Below are 19,382 nucleotides of genomic sequence, written 5' to 3'. Positions count from 1 at the left end.
TTTTTATTATTTTATTACTTCCCTTCTACGTGACTTTACCGAAAGAACCAAGAAGATGAATCCCTGCAATCACGAACGCTTTAAATCGAAATTTAACAAATGTCGTTGTTTGGGAAATACCCCCAAAGTCGTTCGGATTAGTGACGTATCTCTCGGTTGGCAACACTGACATTGTGATGACATGACGAGCATGCCATTGGCAGGCGGCGTGATGGAAGCAAGGCAGGAGCCCTGGTGTTGTCGGTCCACACCACACTCCCCACCGCACGCACTGGGTGACCCTGTTCCCCACGTGCTGTCGACTGCCCTTGAGAGCCATAACCCCACTGTAAGAGGGAGCCACAGCGCAGTTCGTGGCGGCTTTGGATGCTGTTGTGGACCCTTTCATCATCCGCTTAAGTCCACAAGGACAAGGTGAGCCCAATCTGTTATCTTTTCACATCTATCTCCCCCTGCGCTCCGCGTGTCTCTTGCTTCACATCACTCACGCGGCCGATGCCTTCAAATCTGTTTAATGCAGAGTGATTTGGCCGCCTGTAAATCCAGAGCGGTGGAGGCGAGGATTGTTGGATCGCACGAATGTGGACGTAAAGGTTGCCATACCCCTGGCTTGCCAGGATAATGCAGTACAGCAAAAATGTGGACTCCGTCTGTTCCGTATGCATGGGATAGAGTGTTTCCCCCTCGCACGCGTGGAGTTTCTCCGGCTGCGACGGTTTCTTCGCACGTATAGACACTCATTAAATTGGCCGAAAAGACGTTAATATATAGAAGACCGCAGACCTTGGGCAATTGCTGGCGCCGGCTAGCGAGTGACTTCCTTCCTGCGTGTCTGTTGTTCCTCGCGCAATCCGAATCGGCTCTCTTCGAGAGTGAGTGAATACTGTGTGCGTTCTAAGTTCCATTTGTATCAGAGATGGAGTTCCATGTCAACGCAGTTAATATTACGAAGCACACAGAGAGTTTCGATTTAAAGTTTTCGTGACTGCAGAGATTCATCTTCCTGGTTCTTTCGGTAAAGTCACGTAGAAGGGAAATAATAAAATAATAAAAATAAAACATAATAAAATAATTCTCACGACGTTTCGGCCACAACGCAAGCAGCCGTCCTTAGGTGAAGAACAGGTCTGTCGGAAAGACAGCGCCTGAATTATGTTTGATTTTTATTATTTTATTATTTCCCTTCTACGTGACTTTACCGAAAGAACCAAGAAGACACACAGAGAGTTGTTTATTACCCACTGTGTCAATGCAATCGAGACTATGTTGTATGGGGCTGAGGGGCGATGCAGCAAAATACGTTCAACTGTGGTTCTTCTATGCTCTCTGCCTAACCAACCCGCTCTACCGTGCATGGTCGGCTCAAATAATACCCACGGCGTGAGGAGGCTCACATCCAGTAGTGGATTGACAGGAATATACATGTAAATGTATTAACTAGAACTATAGTTGTAATGAGAGCAGATCAACCACAGCTACAGTGCTGAGACAACGTTTGTGAACCCCTTATGATTTTCTAATGTTTTACATCTTTCAAACCTAAAACGTTATTACATCCTAATCTAAGTCCTAATAATAGATCAAATAACCTGATTAAACAAATGACACAAACATATGATACTCTTTCAACATTGATTCATCCTCAAATGATTCTACATTCAATAACCATATGTGGAAAAGTTTGTGAACCTTTAGATTCAGTAACTGGTGACACCCCCTTGAGCAGCAATGACTGCAACTAAACATTTCCTGTAACCGTTCGGCAGTCTCTCACATTGGATTTGAGGACTTTTGGACCATTCCTCCTGACAGAACTTCTTCAACTCTGTGACATTTGAGGATTGCCTTCCATGGACAGCTCGCTTCAGGTCCTGCCACAACAATTCGATGGGGGTTAGATCTGGACTTTGACTCGGCCAGTGTAAAACATGGAATTTCTTCTTCTGCAGCCATTATTTGTAGATCTGCTCGTATGTTTAGGATCATTGTCTTGCTGCAAGATCCACCTTCGGTTCAGCTTCGGCTCACGGACGGATGGCCTGACATTCTCCTCTAGAATATTCTGATACAATGCATTATTAATGGTTGTGTCAATGATGGCAAGCCGTCCAGGTCCTAAGGCAGCAAAGCAGCCCGAACCCATCACATTCCCACCACCACCACGCTTGACGGTTGGGATGAGGTTCTTCTGTTCGAAAGCAGTCTTTGGTTTTCGCCAAACGTAACGTTTTTCATTAAGGCCCAAACGTTCTACATTTGACTCGTCTGTCCAGAGAACATTGTTCCAGATTCAGATAAGCCCCTCCCCCCTCCTCCCCCCTTAACTTGTGTTTAAGAATTTGTATCTTGGAATTTTGCCACACTTGATACAGTAAATTTAGCTGTGACGGTCCCACCTGATGATGGAGACTTGTGTTGCCTCCGAAACGTCGTGATTTATAATTTTATTGCTATTATTATTATTTCTATTTTTTATTATTATTTATTTTTTACCAACGTGACTTTACCGAAAAAACCTAAGAGTATGAATCCTTGCAGTCACGAAAGCTTCGAATCTAGGATCATCTGTGTGCTCTTTGGCGAACTTCAGATGGGCACCGATGTTCTTTTTGGAGAGCAGTCGTTTTCTCCTTGCTATCCTTCCTCGAACACCATTCTTGTTCAGTATTTGTCTGATAGTTGAGTCATGAACACTCGCGTTAGCCAAGCCGAGAGTGGCCTGCAGATCATTGGATGTTTCTCTGGGGTTCTTTGTGACTTCCTTGATGATTTTCCGGTTTGTTCTTGGAGAGAGTTTGGGAAAACGACTGCGCTCGTGGGTAGAGTGACTGTGGTCTTGAACTTTCTCTATTTGTAAACTCTGTCTGACAGTGGGTTGGTGGAACCCCAAATCCTTAGAAATCGCTTCGTAACCCTTTCCGGACTGATGAGCTGATCAATAACTCTTTTTCTGAATTCCTCAGAGGTGTATTTTGATCGTTGCATGACTTGTTTCCACACACCTGTGTGGTGAAGACCAAACTCAAAGATTCTGATCTTTATAGAGGGTGGCGCCTCCCAAACTCACCCCTCAAGATCTACCTATTTATTTTTACAACTAATTGGAATTGTTCACTTTATTGGGCTAATTAAACCAGGGGTTCACTTATTTTTGTTGACATACACTGAACCTTAATACTGATTGTCTGTTTAATTCGTCCTTAATTTAGTTTCAAAAGCATGGAATTGGTGAATATGAACCCTATTGGATATTTAAGAAAAGTCCGGTTTAGATTCAAGAAGGCTATTATGGTAAAACGATGGCATTTCCATGATTTTTATGGTGGTTCACAAACGTTTTCTCGGCACTGCAGTTGGCACTGTGGGAGCAGCCCACTTTAAATTTATTTCCAGTCACGGTCGGTAAAGCAACAACACTTAACGTTGTTTCTTGACCTGTTGTTGGTTTAGCCTTTCAACACTCGAGACTCAAAGTCCACCAATCCTGGCACAGACATTGTAAAGGCGGCACTACCACCACCACTACGGCTGTATGTGTATGTACAGTAAAACTCCGCTTATCCGTGCTCATATATAACGATATTGGAAGATATTATCTCCGCTATCCTGTGCACTTTTCCCATTGAAGAGTAGTGGATAATAGAGCGGGATAAATTTACAGCTTATATATCCAGGTTTGTGCTGCCCATAATTTCGGTGAACTCATCTAAGCGATCAGATTCACGAAGACCACCACGCAAGGAACACTGGGCCCATGGCAACCATAGTCTCCACTGGGACAGGTGCTGGGCCTTTGGACCACCACCACCAGATCTACTAACCAGGGTTAAACGCAATCTCAAACCCCATCACTGTGACCGCTGAAACCATCGCCAGGTCCATTGAGACCACCGAGTGAACCGATGCGGTCATCCAGACTTATTTCGTAATTGCTCATGCCTAAAAAGTAGAGAAAATGGCTATTATTACCCATAAACTTTGCTTTTGTGACCAGGACAGTGATATTTTGAGGAATAATAGCAATTTTCTGTGCTTTTGAGGCATAAGCAATTAGGAAATAACACTTACTACCCAGAAACAAACAAAAAATGTTACACTGTTATGATGGTGACGTTACATCAATTCGATATCACCAGGCACAACTGATATAAGGCTCCCTCTAATTAACCTAATTATCCCTTCAAACGACGAGTTGCCTCTCATTTGCATAACGCGCACGTGACCTCTCTCGATGACTAACACGCCGTGATCAGCACAAAACGTGGCTGGGCGTGGGTGAGATTCAAAGACTACATATTCTTAGGTTTTTTCGGTAAAGTCACGTGACTTTACCGAAAAAACCTAAGCATATGATTCCTTGCAGTCACGAAAGCTTCAAATCTAGACTACAAAACAACCTAGCACGCATCGTCATTGCCCACACTCATCCCCGTCTCGACTCACTAGCTTGTCTCCGTGCTCTCAACTGGCTCCCCATCGCCAGTAGGGTCACATACAAGACCGCCTGCCTCTGCCACAATGCCTTCATATCCTCCTGCCCGCCGTACCTTTCTTCCTTATTGACAACTTGCAGCTCAGCACACGGCAGATGCCTGCGCAGCGCGACTCACGACCCCCTCTTGATACCAAGATCCAGGATGGGCACGTCTATGTGCCGCTTCTCGGTGGCAGCCCCAACAGTCTGGAACGATATCCCTCTGCACATTCGCAGCATCACCTCAATCGCCTCTTTCAAGAGAGACTTAAAAACTCACCTCTACAACCACGCTTTCGAGCGACTCTGAGCTTGGCTCCGCGCCTCTAAGTTGCGGCCACTACGTCTGCAAATTTGCGCGCGTTACAAATTGAACTATTATTATAACTGATATCGGCAGAGTATATTGCTACCATTCACAAGTAAGCGGGCGTGGAATGGATGAGTCTATGTTACTCAATCTAGATTTGAATGTAACTCGTCGCAACTGTTTCAATGCAGCTCCTCTGCTCGATGGGGGGGGGGGGGGTTGGGATTGTTTAACCATTTGAAGGAGTGGCCCAGGACGGGTTCAGATATCGCTTGCCCCACTTACGTTAGTTCGCCTGAACTCATGCCGCCCAAACGATAGCGCAGAGTTGATAACCGTTGCGCCGCAGATCCGCCCCGTAGAATCGATAATTATCTACAACCATTTATGGAAATGGGACAGTTGCACTGAGATTTTGCAAGTAGAAAGTCAAGAAATATGAATCAGAAGGAGTCGAGGAGATCCCACCAAGGTTTTTCACGGCGGCTGAAATCCTTTTTTTTTAAATCGGACCGGGGAAATACAGGCAGATACGTAATAGGAGGCACTGTTAACCATCTCAGATTTTGTCTGCTGACAATCATTATAACAACCGGTGGAAACAAGCTACGCTAAATGTTGGAATAACGTAACAAAGAAAGGCTGCAGAGTCTGGCCAAAATACATATGGTCCAAAGAAAAGGCGTGTGTACATGCAGTGAAGAAGAGGCAATTGTTGGCGAGACGCAACTGGAAGTCACAGCAAGTGTGCGTACCTCGGGCAATTGACGAACAGTGGACCGGGATGTCAACGATTCAACAAATCACAGAGAGGCACATGCTTGAGAATTGAACTCGGGAGGCATATCTGTGGACAGACGACAACAGCATGCCGCTTTGGGGGGCAGTACACACACTTTGCTCGCTGGGAGAGATGACGAAGGCCGATGGACGGACGGAGACTGCGAACGGAATGGCAGCCAAAAGCGGGAAGATTCCAGCCAATACGAGACGAGATTATCTCATGCGCACGAGCGAGATGGATTGGTGTTTTAATAGCAATACTGCGATGGATGGCAACGATGTGGGGAGGCCTTTAACCAGCAATGGGATTGATCATGGCTGGTGATGTGTGTATATGTGCACATGGATATATGTGTAGTGGTGGTATTGACGTGCGCCGACTGTGACAGTGATGGATCACGGGGCGGCGCGGGGTGCGGGGTTGGGCACGCGTTGTGGGCGTGGTGTGGACGCGCGCGCCAGGAGTGACAGATGACGAGGCGGCGCGGAGTGAGTGGTGAGGCACGATGAGATGTGGGAAAAGAGGATCGTAGCCAGCGCCCGGCGATTGGTCGAATAAGTGGGTGCTCGCAGCGACGTCCGCAGGTGGGGTATAAAGGGGGACGCGCGAGAGCACTCAGGGAGAGTTACCCAGTTGAAGACCCGAAGACGGAGCTGAAGACCTAGTGAAGCCGAGTAGCTCAGTGGCGTTAGTCGCCGAGTAGCTAAGTGGATGTTGGTCATCCGAGTAGCTCAGTGGCGTTAGTCGCCGAGTAGCTAAGTGGATGTTGGTCATCCGAGTAGCTCAGTGGGCGTTAGTCGCCAAGTAGCTAAGTGGGTGTTTGTCACCCGAGTACTAAGTGGATGTTGGTCATCCGAGTAGCTCAGTGGCGTTAGTCGCCAAGTAGCTAAGAGGATGTTGGTCATCCGAGTAGCTCAGTGGGCGTTAGTCGCCAAGTAGCTAAGTGGGTGTTTGTCACCCGAGTACTAAGTGGATGTTGGTCATCCAAGTAACTCAGTGGGCGTTAGTCGCCAAGTAGCTAAGTGGGTGTTTGTCACCCGAGTACTAAGTGGATGTTGGTCATCCGAGTAGCTCAGTGGGCGTTAGTCGCCAAGTAGCTAAGTGGGTGTTTGTCACCCGAGATACAAAGTAGGTGTTAGTCACCTGTAACCAAGTTTGATAAAATAAAGAGTGTGTTACCCGTGAAGTCGTCTCCCGTGGAGTTACTACATTACAACTGGCGTCAGAAGTAAACCTGTCTTCAAGAAGTATGGACACAAGGAAGACTACCCGTACCCACGAGCGAGGTCGGGATGACGACGGCGTACCGGGGACACCGACCTCGGGAGTAGAGGACGAGGAGTTGCCGCCGATGCAGCACTTCGCGGTGATGGCCGACGCTCCGCTTGCCTCCGACACCGGCCTCCAGGACGCGCACGCCCGCTTGGCGGAGTTGCTACTCGCCGCCGCCGCTGTCTTGGCCGACATCTCCGTTCCGGCGAGCGGAAAAAACGGCTGCGGGGGTCGTGGAGGAAGCGACGGTGGAGGATTCCCGCCAAAGGGCGCTTCGCGCCAAAAGCCTGGAAGTTGCCGCCGTTTTTGGGGGGCCGCCACCGATTGGCGGGAAAGACGGACGCCACGTGGCCGGACACCTCCGCGCAGCGCAGCCCACGTCATCGGCGCGCGCCGGAGCCCTCCATTTTGCGCCTGACAACCGAGCCGACATTTTACACAACTCCAGCGGAGCGCGGGGAAATCTCTCCAACGTCGACGACGATCGGGTCCTCCAGCAAAGATTGCCCGCGCTGTCGGCGTTCAAGGCGGATGGGGGCGACTGGGGAGCCTTCCAACGAAGGTTCCTCGCTCATCAGGAGATGTCGGGGTGGTCCGACACCACTGCCCTGCGTGCGTTGCCAGCGATGCTTGACGACGACGCGCTTGCAGCCTTCACATCTGCTGCAAGGTCGTCCCGCTCTACGCTCCAGGCCGCACTACACCTGATGGCGAAGGTGTTCGGGCCGCCCTCCACGTGCCGCCACCAGTTCTACGATCGGCGGAAGGTGGCTGGGGAAACGACGCTAGCCTACCGCACGGCACTGCTCGCCTTGGCGGACGCGGCTTTTCCCCGCATGGATAAGGAGGGGAAGGACGCCATGGTGACGGAGCAGCTGCTGGTGTTGGCCCACGAGTTGGGGGTCCCCATCAACGTGGTAGACGAGATGGAGATCTGCTCCCTGGCGATCGCCACGAGCATTCACGCGTACGAGGTCCTCAAACGCAAGCCGGGGGTCGTCTGCAAATGGCCGGGGAATGCGGCACTGGCCGCCACGATCGCCGAATCTCAGCCAGCTGCGGTGCAGGAGCGGGGCTTCGCTGCATCGTGTCCGGGGGAGTGGAGAACGGGAGGTCGTTCGCCCACACGTTCGCCCCGCAAGCTGGAGCAACCGAAACCTACGACGTCCGTCGTCTGCTACAACTGCGGCCTTCGGGGTCACGTCGCAGCCGGGTGCCGGGCCCCGCGTCCGCGCGCCGCAGGACCACGTCGGGACGACGACCAGGGCCACAAGTCATCCCAACAAAACCCGGCAAGTCGCGGCACCTCACACGTTCGGTCCACAAACACGGCACATTCGGGTCGCCGCTTCGCGGTGGGGGGTTCGCGGCTGGGTGCCGGGGGTTCGATTCGGCGAGGGGGGTCCGTACGCGGCCCGCAAGCAGTCGAGTGGTCCGAATTGGCCCACAGGATCGTGGCTGCGTCAGCCGGGTCGTCCGTGGTAACGGGGTTCATTGACGGGGTTGAGGTCCGGGTGCTTGTTGACACGGGTGCGTCGGCCACCATCATCTCGGACCTTATTTATAACATTCTTCCCGTCCAAAGTAGACCCCTTCTGCCAGTAGACGTGCCATTTTATGCGGCGAATGGGGGATCCCTGGGGATCATCGGCCAGATTCGGGCGACTATTTGCATTGGGGACATTAAATTAGCGGGCCCTATTTTTGTATCATCATCGCTGGCCGTTCCCTGTTTGCTAGGTACGGACTTTTTGTCAAAAATGCCCATCAAAATTCTTATTGATCAGGCCTGCATAGAGCTTCCGTCAGGTCGGCGGGTTGCCTTCTTGTCGAGCCCTATCAAAGTGCGCACGGTTTGTGCGACGGTGCAGGCGCTGGCGACTCACACTGTACGGGTACCCCCGGGATCGCAAATGTTAGTACCCCTTCGGTTTAGGAAGCCACTCGAGGTGGGTGCGGAGGCACAGGGGGTGCTGTTGGGGCCGTCAAACAGAGCCAGTAAGGGCCTCGACTTAGCGGTTGCTCAAACCGTGGTGAGAGGGGACAGTGAGCCGTTCGTAATGGTCCTGAATACGGGGTCGCGGCCGGCCGTAATTGCGCAGGGAACGGTGCTGGCTCACGCCGCGCCGCTGCCCGTTGAGGAACGGCTCGTGGCTCAAGCAGATTTTACTGTCGAGTCGCATCCTCAAAGTGATGAGGGGACTGAGTGGTTGGACTCGCTGTGTGCGGGTTCTGCTAACTTGTCCGGGGTGCAATTGGGAGCATTGAGGGGTTTGCTCATCGAGTTTGCTGACGTGTTCAGCAAACATAAGTACGATATCGGCTGCACTGACCTGTTGCGCCACCACATAGCTACAGGGGACGCGGCCCCTATTCGTCAGAATCCCTTCCGGCTCAGCCCGGCCGAGAAGGAACATGTGCAATCGGCGGTTAATGATATGTTGGCGGCCGATATCATTTCGCCCTCTTCTAGTCCGTGGGGTGCTCCTATTGTCCTAGTAAAGAAACAGGACGGGTCCTTGCGGTTTTGTGTCGATTTCCGCCGCTTAAACAAAATCTCGATGGCGGATGCGTATCCGCTCCCCAGGATGGATGAGTCGCTGGATGCCTTGGCGGGAGCGCAGTTTTTTTCCACGCTCGATCTGCTTTCTGGATTTTGGCAATTGCCACTCGATAACGAGTCTAAACCTAAAACTGCTTTCCGGACACCTGGGGGCCTTTTTGAATTCAACCGTTTGCCCATGGGCTTACATTCCGCTCCCGCCACGTTCCAGAGACTCATGGAATTGGTTTTGTCGGGCCTCCAATGGGATACCTGTTTGATTTATCTTGACGATATTATCGTCTTTAGTCGGACTTTCGAGGAGCACCTCCAGCGACTGAGAGCGGTGTTCCTCAGGATGCGTTCCGCTAAGCTAAAATTTAAACCGGCTAAATGTTTTCTGCTTCGGGAATCGGTCAGGTATTTGGGCCATATCGTGAGTCGTTCAGGGATCTCGACGGACCCTGCTAAGACGCATTGCGTCAGCTCATGGCCAACGCCAACCTCGGTCACGGAGGTTCGTAGTTTCATTGGTTTTGCCTCCTATTACCGTCGTTTTGTCAAGCAATTTGCCACCATAGCCAAGCCCCTGCACGCTTTGACGGCTAAGGGTGTGAGGTTTCGCTGGGGGGCAGAGGAGGAGGATGCGTTCTGCTCCCTCCGTGACGCTTTGGTGCAGGCTCCCCCCTTGTGTTACCCCGATTTCACACAACCGTTTTTGCTTGACACGGACGCCAGCAATACGGGTATCGGGGGGGTGCTCTCACAGTTGGTCGGGGGGGTTGAACGGGTGGTCGCCTACGGTAGTAGGGTTCTTTCCCCCGCAGAACAACGCTATTGCGTAACTCGTCGTGAATTGTTAGCCATTGTGTTTTTTACACAGCAATTCAGGCCGTATCTTTACGGCCGTCATTTTACGGTCCGGACGGACCATGCGGCTCTACAATACGCTACGCGCGTGGCGCAGCCATCGGGCCAATTGTCCCGATGGTTGGAGGTCCTTCAAGACTACCAATTCACGACGATTTACCGCAAGGGGTTGCGGCACTCAAACGCGGACGCCTTGTCGCGGTTGCCGCCGTGCACGGACTGCACATGTTTGTTGGGATCAGCGCGGTGCAAACCCCCGGTCGCCGGCACCCCGGGAGTTGCGCTCGCCGCCACTGACACCCCGGGAGAGGACGCCCCCACGGGGAGGGATTCGCTGTTGTCGTTGCCCCTCATTGAGTGGGGCCGCCTCCAGATGTCCGACAGCTCCCTACTTACGCTGCGTCGGAAAGTTGGCGCTCCCGAACAAGGGGAGGCGCGGGTCGGTTCCTGGGTGTGCAGACAGGGCCTGTTGATGAGGTGGGACAACATGTCCCGGCGTCACGTGCTCGTGGTGCCTGTTGCTATGCGGGGTAGGGTTGTTCTGGCAGCTCATGAACGGCTCATGCATCTGGGTTTTCACAAAACGCTCGCCCTAATCCAGCGAGACTATTATTGGCCGGGGATGGGTAACGACGTGGCGAATATTCTTAAGGGATGCGTAGGGTGCGCCAAAAGGAAACCGCCACCATTGGCAGCTAATCCACCGCTGCAATCCATTCAGGTTTCGCGTATAAACGAATTGGTAGCGTTGGACATCTTGGGGCCCTTTCCGGTTACACCAAGGGGAAATAGGTTCCTGCTGGTTGGCGTGGAATACTTCACCCGATGGCCTATGGCATGGCCGCTCGCCAACCAGTCGGCTGCGGCGGTGGCGGACGCCTTTGTCCAGGGTTATGTGTTGGACAAGGGCGCCCCCGAACGCTTGCTGACGGATCAAGGGAAGAATTTTTCGAGCGTTTTGTTGCGCGAGGTGTGCGACCTGTTGGGTACAAAGAAAGTGCGTACTTCCCCCTACCACCCGCAGACTGACGGGATGGTTGAGCGTCTGAACAGAACGATTACGTCTATGTTGTGCCAACAGGTCTGCGACGATCAGGTTGATTGGGACTTACAGGTGCCGGGGGTACTCGCGGCCTATCGAATGGCCCCTCATGCGGCGACAGGGTTTTCCCCATTTTTTCTTATGTATGGGCGGGAGGCCGATCCAGCCATGGACGTCCAACTGGGGATTTCCCAGCCACGTGCAAAATCTAAATTGGCAGACCACATCAAATTTAATATCGCCAAATTGACTGAAGCGCGGGAGGGGGCAAGGTTGAATTCGCGGTCGCGGCAAATTGCAAACGAGAAATTGCATGAGCGGAGGGTGCATACGCATGATTGGAAACCAGGCGATAAGGCCTGGCTGCATTGTCCACATGCACCGTTGGCTACGTCCCCCAAGTTGTTGAGACCTTGGAGGGGACCGGTGGAAATTGTGCGGGTTGCACGGCCCCAGAGTATACAGATTAAATGGGGGAAACGCCGTTGGTATGTGCACCCCTCCCGACTGAAGCCCTATGCGGCACCGTGTGACCCCGTTCTGTGCCGTGACGACCGGGCGTGTGATGTGACCGTCGACTCGGGGAGGGAGGTGTCGCAGGCTGATCCTCACGTGTCTCCACCTGACCCACCCCCAGGTGCCTCGGGCTTGACGGCTGCTGACCGTCGAGAGCCTGAACCCCGGGGCACGCACGAGTCCTCGATGCCTGGCCGATGTCTTCCTGAACCGCCGGCACCACCGGACGTTCAACCGCGTCTGGTGCCGTACGACGGACCGGCAAGGCGGACTCGGGCTAGGTCTCAACAATTTTCATGAGGACGGTTTTTTTGTGCTCTACACCGAGCTCGCCCGGTGTTCCCCTCTGCCGGGGTAATGTCCCGTTGTAGGGACGCTCGGAAGAAAAGGGGACACTGCACGAGTCGAAAGAAAAAAAAAAATTTTTCCATTTATTTTTTTTGTATACACATTGCTATTGTCACTCGCCGGTTTGTATATATTGTTCTATTGTCGCGGTGGCATTGGTTGAGGGTTGCAGATGGTGGTGTTCGCGTCGTGTTGTGTTGTTAGCTTAGTTGTTGTTCTTGTTGTTGTGTTGTGTTACGGGGCACACAGGGAGGGTTTGTATATTTTTGTAGCAGCCGGGGCGGCTGCGAGCTATGTGGTAGGGGGTGATGTAGTGGTGGTATTGACGTGCGCCGACTGTGACAGTGATGGATCACGGGGCGGCGCGGGGTGCGGGGTTGGGCACGCGTTGTGGGCGTGGTGTGGACGCGCGCGCCAGGAGTGACAGATGACGAGGCGGCGCGGAGTGAGTGGTGAGGCACGATGAGATGTGGGAAAAGAGGATCGTAGCCAGCGCCCGGCGATTGGTCGAATAAGTGGGTGCTCGCAGCGACGTCCGCAGGTGGGGTATAAAGGGGGACGCGCGAGAGCACTCAGGGAGAGTTACCCAGTTGAAGACCCGAAGACGGAGCTGAAGACCTAGTGAAGCCGAGTAGCTCAGTGGCGTTAGTCGCCGAGTAGCTAAGTGGATGTTGGTCATCCGAGTAGCTCAGTGGCGTTAGTCGCCGAGTAGCTAAGTGGATGTTGGTCATCCGAGTAGCTCAGTGGGCGTTAGTCGCCAAGTAGCTAAGTGGGTGTTTGTCACCCGAGTACTAAGTGGATGTTGGTCATCCGAGTAGCTCAGTGGCGTTAGTCGCCAAGTAGCTAAGAGGATGTTGGTCATCCGAGTAGCTCAGTGGGCGTTAGTCGCCAAGTAGCTAAGTGGGTGTTTGTCACCCGAGTACTAAGTGGATGTTGGTCATCCGAGTAACTCAGTGGGCATTAGTCGCCAATTAGCTAAGTGGGTGTTTGTCACCCGAGTACTAAGTGGATGTTGGTCATCCGAGTAGCTCAGTGGGCGTTAGTCGCCAAGTAGCTAAGTGGGTGTTTGTCACCCGAGATACAAAGTAGGTGTTAGTCACCTGTAACCAAGTTTGATAAAATAAAGAGTGTGTTACCCGTGAAGTCGTCTCCCGTGGAGTTACTACATTACATATGTACAAATACATATATTCCATGATGTAATTATTGTAAACTGTATTTTCAGCATAGCTGTTCACATTCCTGCGGGCATTGGCCATGGCATTCCTAGCACAGGCCTACGTGACGTGGATTCTAGTTGCTAAGCAATCCTATGCGGCAGAGGTGGGACAAAGTCATTGTTATGCAAGTCCAAGTCGAGTCGCAAGTCATCAAATTCATGACTCGAGTCTGACTCGAGTCCAAGTCACATGACTCGAGTCCACATCTCATAGGTGGGACAAAGTCATTGTTATGCAAGTCCAAGTCGAGTCGCAAGTCATCAAATTCATGACTCGAGTCTGACTCGAGTCCAAGTCACATGACTCGAGTCCACACCTCTGCTATGCGGTATGCCCTGCCGTGGAAAACCATCTATGCACTGCATGAAAGGCCGCTCGTGAGTTTGTGACCGAGTTATCCTGCAATTTCCGGGATTCATAACGCAACTCACTCGGGACATTCTTTTCGCTTGAGTCAATGGAAATGGTTATTCTACCTTCACTTGAACTCCAGCCACGCGTCTGTACGTACGCACGTGTCCACGCGTCTGTATGTTGGCACGTGTTCATACGGTACATCCATGATCATCCACCAGTGGTTTACGTGTAGCCGCTGTGTGTGGGTGAGACGGGACGATACAGCACAGCGATCGCATCTGTTCTTAGGTTTTTTCGGTAAAGTCACGTAGGTAAAACATTAAAAATCACGACGTTTCGGAGGCAACATAAGCTTCACAGCCCGACAGCTGTCGGGCTGTGACGGTTCCACCTGAAGACGGAAGCTTGTGTTGCCTCCGAAACGTCGTGATTTTAATTTTATTTTACTTTTATTACTTTAAATTTTTTTACCTACGTGACTTTACCGAAAAACCTAAGAATATGAATCCTTGCAGTCACGAAAGCTTCAAATCTAGAATTACTGTGATGAACCCATTTATACTGCTGGGTGGACAGAACCGTGGTGGGTGGGTGGGTGGGTGGTTGGAATTTCAGAAACAACTAGCCCATTCCTTTGACTGCCATGCCGGGAAGTTGAACTGGCGAATTCTGGATTGCAAGTCCAGTGTATGAACTCTTACACCACGTCGTGATTTTTAATGTTTTACCTACGTGACTTTACCGAAAAAACCTAAGAATATGAATCCTTGCAGTCACGAAAGCTTCAAATCTAGAATCGCATCTGTTCTTTTTCAACGGTTTCATTTAACTCGATTCCTCTGTTTGTCGTGGTCAAATTTTGTAATAAAAATTTAGTTCACTTCTCGTTGTCTAATCAATTCCACATTTTGCACACGTACTCAGATCCGGTGACATTGCGTGCCTGAATCAAAATCGGCATCAACTATTGAATTAATTGGCTCTTTTAAAGCAATTAACAATTTGTATGGACGGCTTATTAATTAAATATTTATTTGTGTAGGTCAAAAACGCCGCGGTCCCTAAACTCTGCAATCGCCTCGCAGAAGCAGCAGGCGTTCGACCACTTCCCGTTGTCCAATCGACTTATTTACTCTTTAGTGCACTTTAAAATAAAGTGATTTATTATATTATTATATTATTATATTATTTTATTTCTATTATTACTTTTATTAATTTTAATTTTATTTTTTAGCTACGGGCCTTTACCGAAAAAACCCAAGAGTATAAAATAACACCGTTGTTTTAAAACATATATTTTTTTAAGGAGTTTATTTTTGTTCAACCTTCACGAGAGTTTCCATTTCCGCGAGTAGTTTCACTTCCCCATGCACGGCGGCCCAGTAAACATGCCAACGTTGCCCCAACATTCGTTGGCACGTGCTTTAGAATCTTTGGACCTTCCCGTCATTGGCCCCAACGTGTTCCATGCGCACTGGGCTATGCGGTAAACAGATCACGCGTGTGTGTGTGTGTGCAGTGCTTGGTGTCCTGTGCAAGCGAATTCAGACGAGTTCTGAGTGAAGAAACTGGCTGTTTAAGGCTCGCGCAGTGCTCAGATTCAATGCCGATTTTTTTGTTTGTTGTTTAAAGAGGCCGTCCATAAATGACGTCACGGGATTTTGGACGATTTTTGACCCCCCCCCCCCTTTCGTCACACGACGTCACAAAAAGTCAGACCACCCCTCAAATATGACGTCACAAAGCTCTGCCCCCCCCCCAAATAAAACATGCTTCAAATCGCTTTAAACTATTGTCATTGTAGTGCGTATTTAATGTGGCGCTGCACTCTGATGTTGTAGGAGAAAACATTTATTAAAAAGTATATTTAATTAAGTATAACGTGTTGTCTATATTGATTTAAAGTTGCGCATTTTCATGTGACGCAACATTTCTCTACCCCCACCCCCCCTCGTCACGCATCGTCATAAATGTCTGACCCCCCCGCCTCCCTAGGTGCGTGACGTCATTTATGGACGGCCCTTATATCCCTGCACGTACAGCACGGGTTGATAAGCAAGGGTCACGGTGGGGCAATGTGTTGAGAGTTTGCCCTTGAACGCACAGGTCCCAGCTGATCGCTACCTATTCGTCCATGCGTTCATGACCACGAGACTTAGTGACACCATTCCCCTTCATGCTGTCTTTTCCATTTCTCGCCAATGTCGTTTAAATATCGATTTAAAGCTTTCGTGACTGCAGGGATTCATCTTCTTGGTTCTTTCGGTAAAGTCACGTAGAAGGGAAATAATAAAATATAAAAAAACAACATATTAATTTTATTGTGTTATGTTTGGAGGGGGAAGAGCGCCTACGTGGTGGTTTAGTTACTGCAGCTACATACTATTAACACACCTTCCCTTTATTAATGCTACCCCTATCCCCTCCCTTTGATGATGCTAATCCTGCATAATGCACGGGCATAATATGACTTTGAAACCCCCCGCCCCCCTCCTACGCATTTCACAAGTAGTGACTAATCCCATATCTGCATTTCCAATAAATATGCTAAATTCTTCTTGATATGCAAATTATTTTGTCAAGGCGCTCTTCCCCCTCCAACCCAGCTTAAATATACGCTCCAAGCCTGGGGTGTTTCATTCAGACGCTGTCTTCCCGACAGACCTGTTCTTCACCTGAGGACGGCTGCTTGCGTTGTGGCCGAAACGTCATGAGAATTATTTTATTAAGTTTTTTTTTTTCTACGTGACTTTACCGAAAGAACCAAGAAAATGTCGTTTAACTTAAAAAAAAGTTGCAATACCACGCCTTGTGAACCAGACACAATCCCTCCTCCACATTTCATTCAGATGATTTAATATGCATGCTTATTATGCACTGATGAAAGCAAGCCTGGTCCTTACTGACGATACCACTGTCGAAACTAGTCCATGAGTCTGCTTGTCCTGAAGTGAGCGATTCGGACATGCACTGCCAGATGACCGTGCGGCCAATGGATCGCGTAAGAAATACTTTGAACGTGGAGAGACTGGTGTATGGGGGATGCGACACTGCTTGTTTATTTTTAAATTCACCCCTGCGTGTGTTCCCCTTAGACTTGTTTCATCAGCTGTAGACCGGCGCTGTGACAGGCAGAGCGACTGCAGTAGTAACTCTTCGTAGAGCCTTCATATGGTAAGAAGAATCATTGGAAGTGCGTCTGGCCGAGTGTAAGATAAACTCAGCCTGATAAGATGGAACACATTAAACATATTGACATGCGACGGAGCACCCGCGGATTAATAACTTCCGAGCACAGACCACTGGCATTCACATGATTAGTAGATACACATCAAATATGATGGCAGGCCGAAGAGTAGAGTGCCTTCATGCGAATTGCACTTGAATGCAACTGTTATACGTATTAAGTAGGCCTCGGCAAGGTAAGGTAAAAGTTAAAAGGTAAAAACAACGAGCCTACCTTTACCCTACCTTTTACCTTACCACGATACAATCACTTTACCCTACCTTTTACCCTTTAGCAGGTAAGGTAAAAAGCAACGAGCTTACCTTTACCCTACTTTTACCCTTACCCATACAAATTACCCGATTACAGGGTAATTACTAGGGAACTACTACACATGAACAGGGTTTATAACGGTAAATGCTATAAGGTAGAGCGCTTTACTCATATAGAATACTCTCGATTATTCCAATTTTACACGCTTTCTTTTAACTCACTCTGTCTGTTGTTGTTGTCGTTATTGTTGTTGTATCCTCAAATCTTGAAACTAAAATTTTACCCACTTCCTAATGTGGTATCGACTGCAAACTTGGTATACTTAGGTCATACTGATGACAATACTATATTTTATCATGAAAAAATGCACGTGAATGTAACTGGTATACGTATTAAGCATAACGTGTGCTTCAGGTTAAACGCAACTGAATGGGCTGGTCTGCGTACAAATTAAATGTGAGCAATCATCCAAATGTTTGCTGCTATTTGATGTTGCTGCTGTGGAGTGGTGTAATGGTTATTAGCGCACTTGACCTGCAATCCAGAGTCTGCTAGGTTCGATCTCCCAGCACGGCTAGACACGGGTAAACCACAGTAAAAGTGTTGGGGACTCCCAACTCTTTCAAGACATCTGGCAAGCGTGGGAGAGTAGGCCAAATACGATTTGGGGTGGTTTTATAGAACTCCCTCGAGTGGAGGGCCTTCTACAAAGCAGTGTGGAGTAAGTGAGCAATTGCAGGAATGCGCTTCTACCACATTTACAAGTTGCCTTGCAAAAATAAAAACAATAGCACGTGCGTCTGAACACGTCACAAATACATCAATGACGCTGTTAACACAGCGGTTCAAGGCGGGGGGTGCGGGGGCGTAACTAATTTATGTTTCAATAAGATTAAAATCCGTTGTCCAGAATGATCGCTTTCAGTGTCACTGTCTGTCAACAACGCTGCCTTCAAATAAATATTAGCGGTGGCGTTTCGGACAATGGGCCTTCTGCACAGCACACACTTTGGTAATCGGCTCCTGTGCATTCACGCAGTGCTGGCATCCTTCCCTCCTCCCCACGCATTCAACTTGAATCTATTCACGGGTTTGATTGACAAGTGGAAAATAAACGGTGCCGCATAAATTGGGTTTTGTGGCCGAATGCATGAGAGGGCCGTGTATTGGTGGAGGGGCGGGGTAAGTTGGTGCGTGTATTGGTGAGGGGGGGGGATGAAAGATGTGTTGGTGGGTGTATTGGTGGGTGGCTGGGTGAGTGTGTGTTGTGGGTGGGTGAGTGTTGGGGAGCGGTAGTGTAGCGGTTAGCGCGCTGCGCTATGAACCCGGCGACCCGAGTTCGATTCCCGCTCACGGCCAACACCAGTGACGATTATCTGAACCGGTCCTGGGCCTCCCCTAGGTCGACTCAGCCTCAAATGAGTACCTGGTGCGGTGTGTAAACATCACCACTAGGGAGACAAAGGCGGTCGGGCGTGGTGCTGGCCACCCACCCCCTCGTGTACCGTTGCGGCCTTCATAGGTGCTCGCTAACAGCACTTGTCCCTACAGTCTGTTAAGGCTATACGGGGGATCTTTATCTTTGTGTGTTGGTGAGTGAGGGGTGTGTTGGTGGGTGGCTGGGTGTGTTGGTGGGTGGGTGTGTTGGTGTGTTGGTGGGTGGGTGAGTTGGTGGGGGTGTGTTGGTGGGTGGGTGGTGAGTGAGTTGGTGGGTTGGGGGTGAGTTGGTGGGTTGGGGGTGAGTTGGTGTGTTGGGGGTGAGTTGGTGGGTTGGGGGTTGGGGGTGAGTTAGTGGGTCGGGGGTTAGTTGGTGGGTGGGTGTGTGTTGGTGGGTGGGTGTGTTGGTGGGTGGTGTGTGAGTGTGTTGGTGGGTGGTGTGTGTGTGTGTTGGTGGTTGGGTGTGTGTGTTGGTGGGTGGTGTGTGTGTGTTGGTGGGTGGGTGTGTGTGGTGGTGTGTGAGTGTGTTGGTGGGTGGGTGTGTGTGTTGGTGGGTGGTGTGTGTGGTGGGTGGTGTGTGTGTTGGTGGGTGGTGTGTGAGTGTGTTGGGTGTTGGTGGGTGGGTGTGTGTGTTGGTGGGTGGGTGGGTGTGTGTGTTGGTGGGTGGTGTGTGAGTGTGTTGGTGGGTGGTGTGTGAGTGTGTTGGTGGGT

General features: G+C 50.3%; 1 protein-coding gene across 1 annotated transcript in view; it reads left to right on the top strand.

The window, feature by feature from the left end:
• Nucleotides 1–295: 295 nt before the first annotated feature.
• Nucleotides 296–19,382, top strand: part of LOC144721241 (monoglyceride lipase-like) — a 47,550-nt gene continuing 28,463 nt past the window's right edge. Inside the window, exon 1 of the mRNA XM_078598703.1 lies at nucleotides 296–414. The gene's annotated coding sequence lies outside the window, so the exon portion shown is untranslated. The remainder of the gene's footprint in view (nucleotides 415–19,382) is intronic.

This window comes from Lampetra planeri, chromosome 11 (assembly GCF_965212315.1).
Source record: "Lampetra planeri chromosome 11, kcLamPlan1.2.h2, whole genome shotgun sequence".
Classification (NCBI taxonomy): Eukaryota; Metazoa; Chordata; class Hyperoartia; order Petromyzontiformes; family Petromyzontidae; genus Lampetra; species Lampetra planeri.
This window is presented reverse-complemented; position numbering and strand designations above follow the sequence as displayed.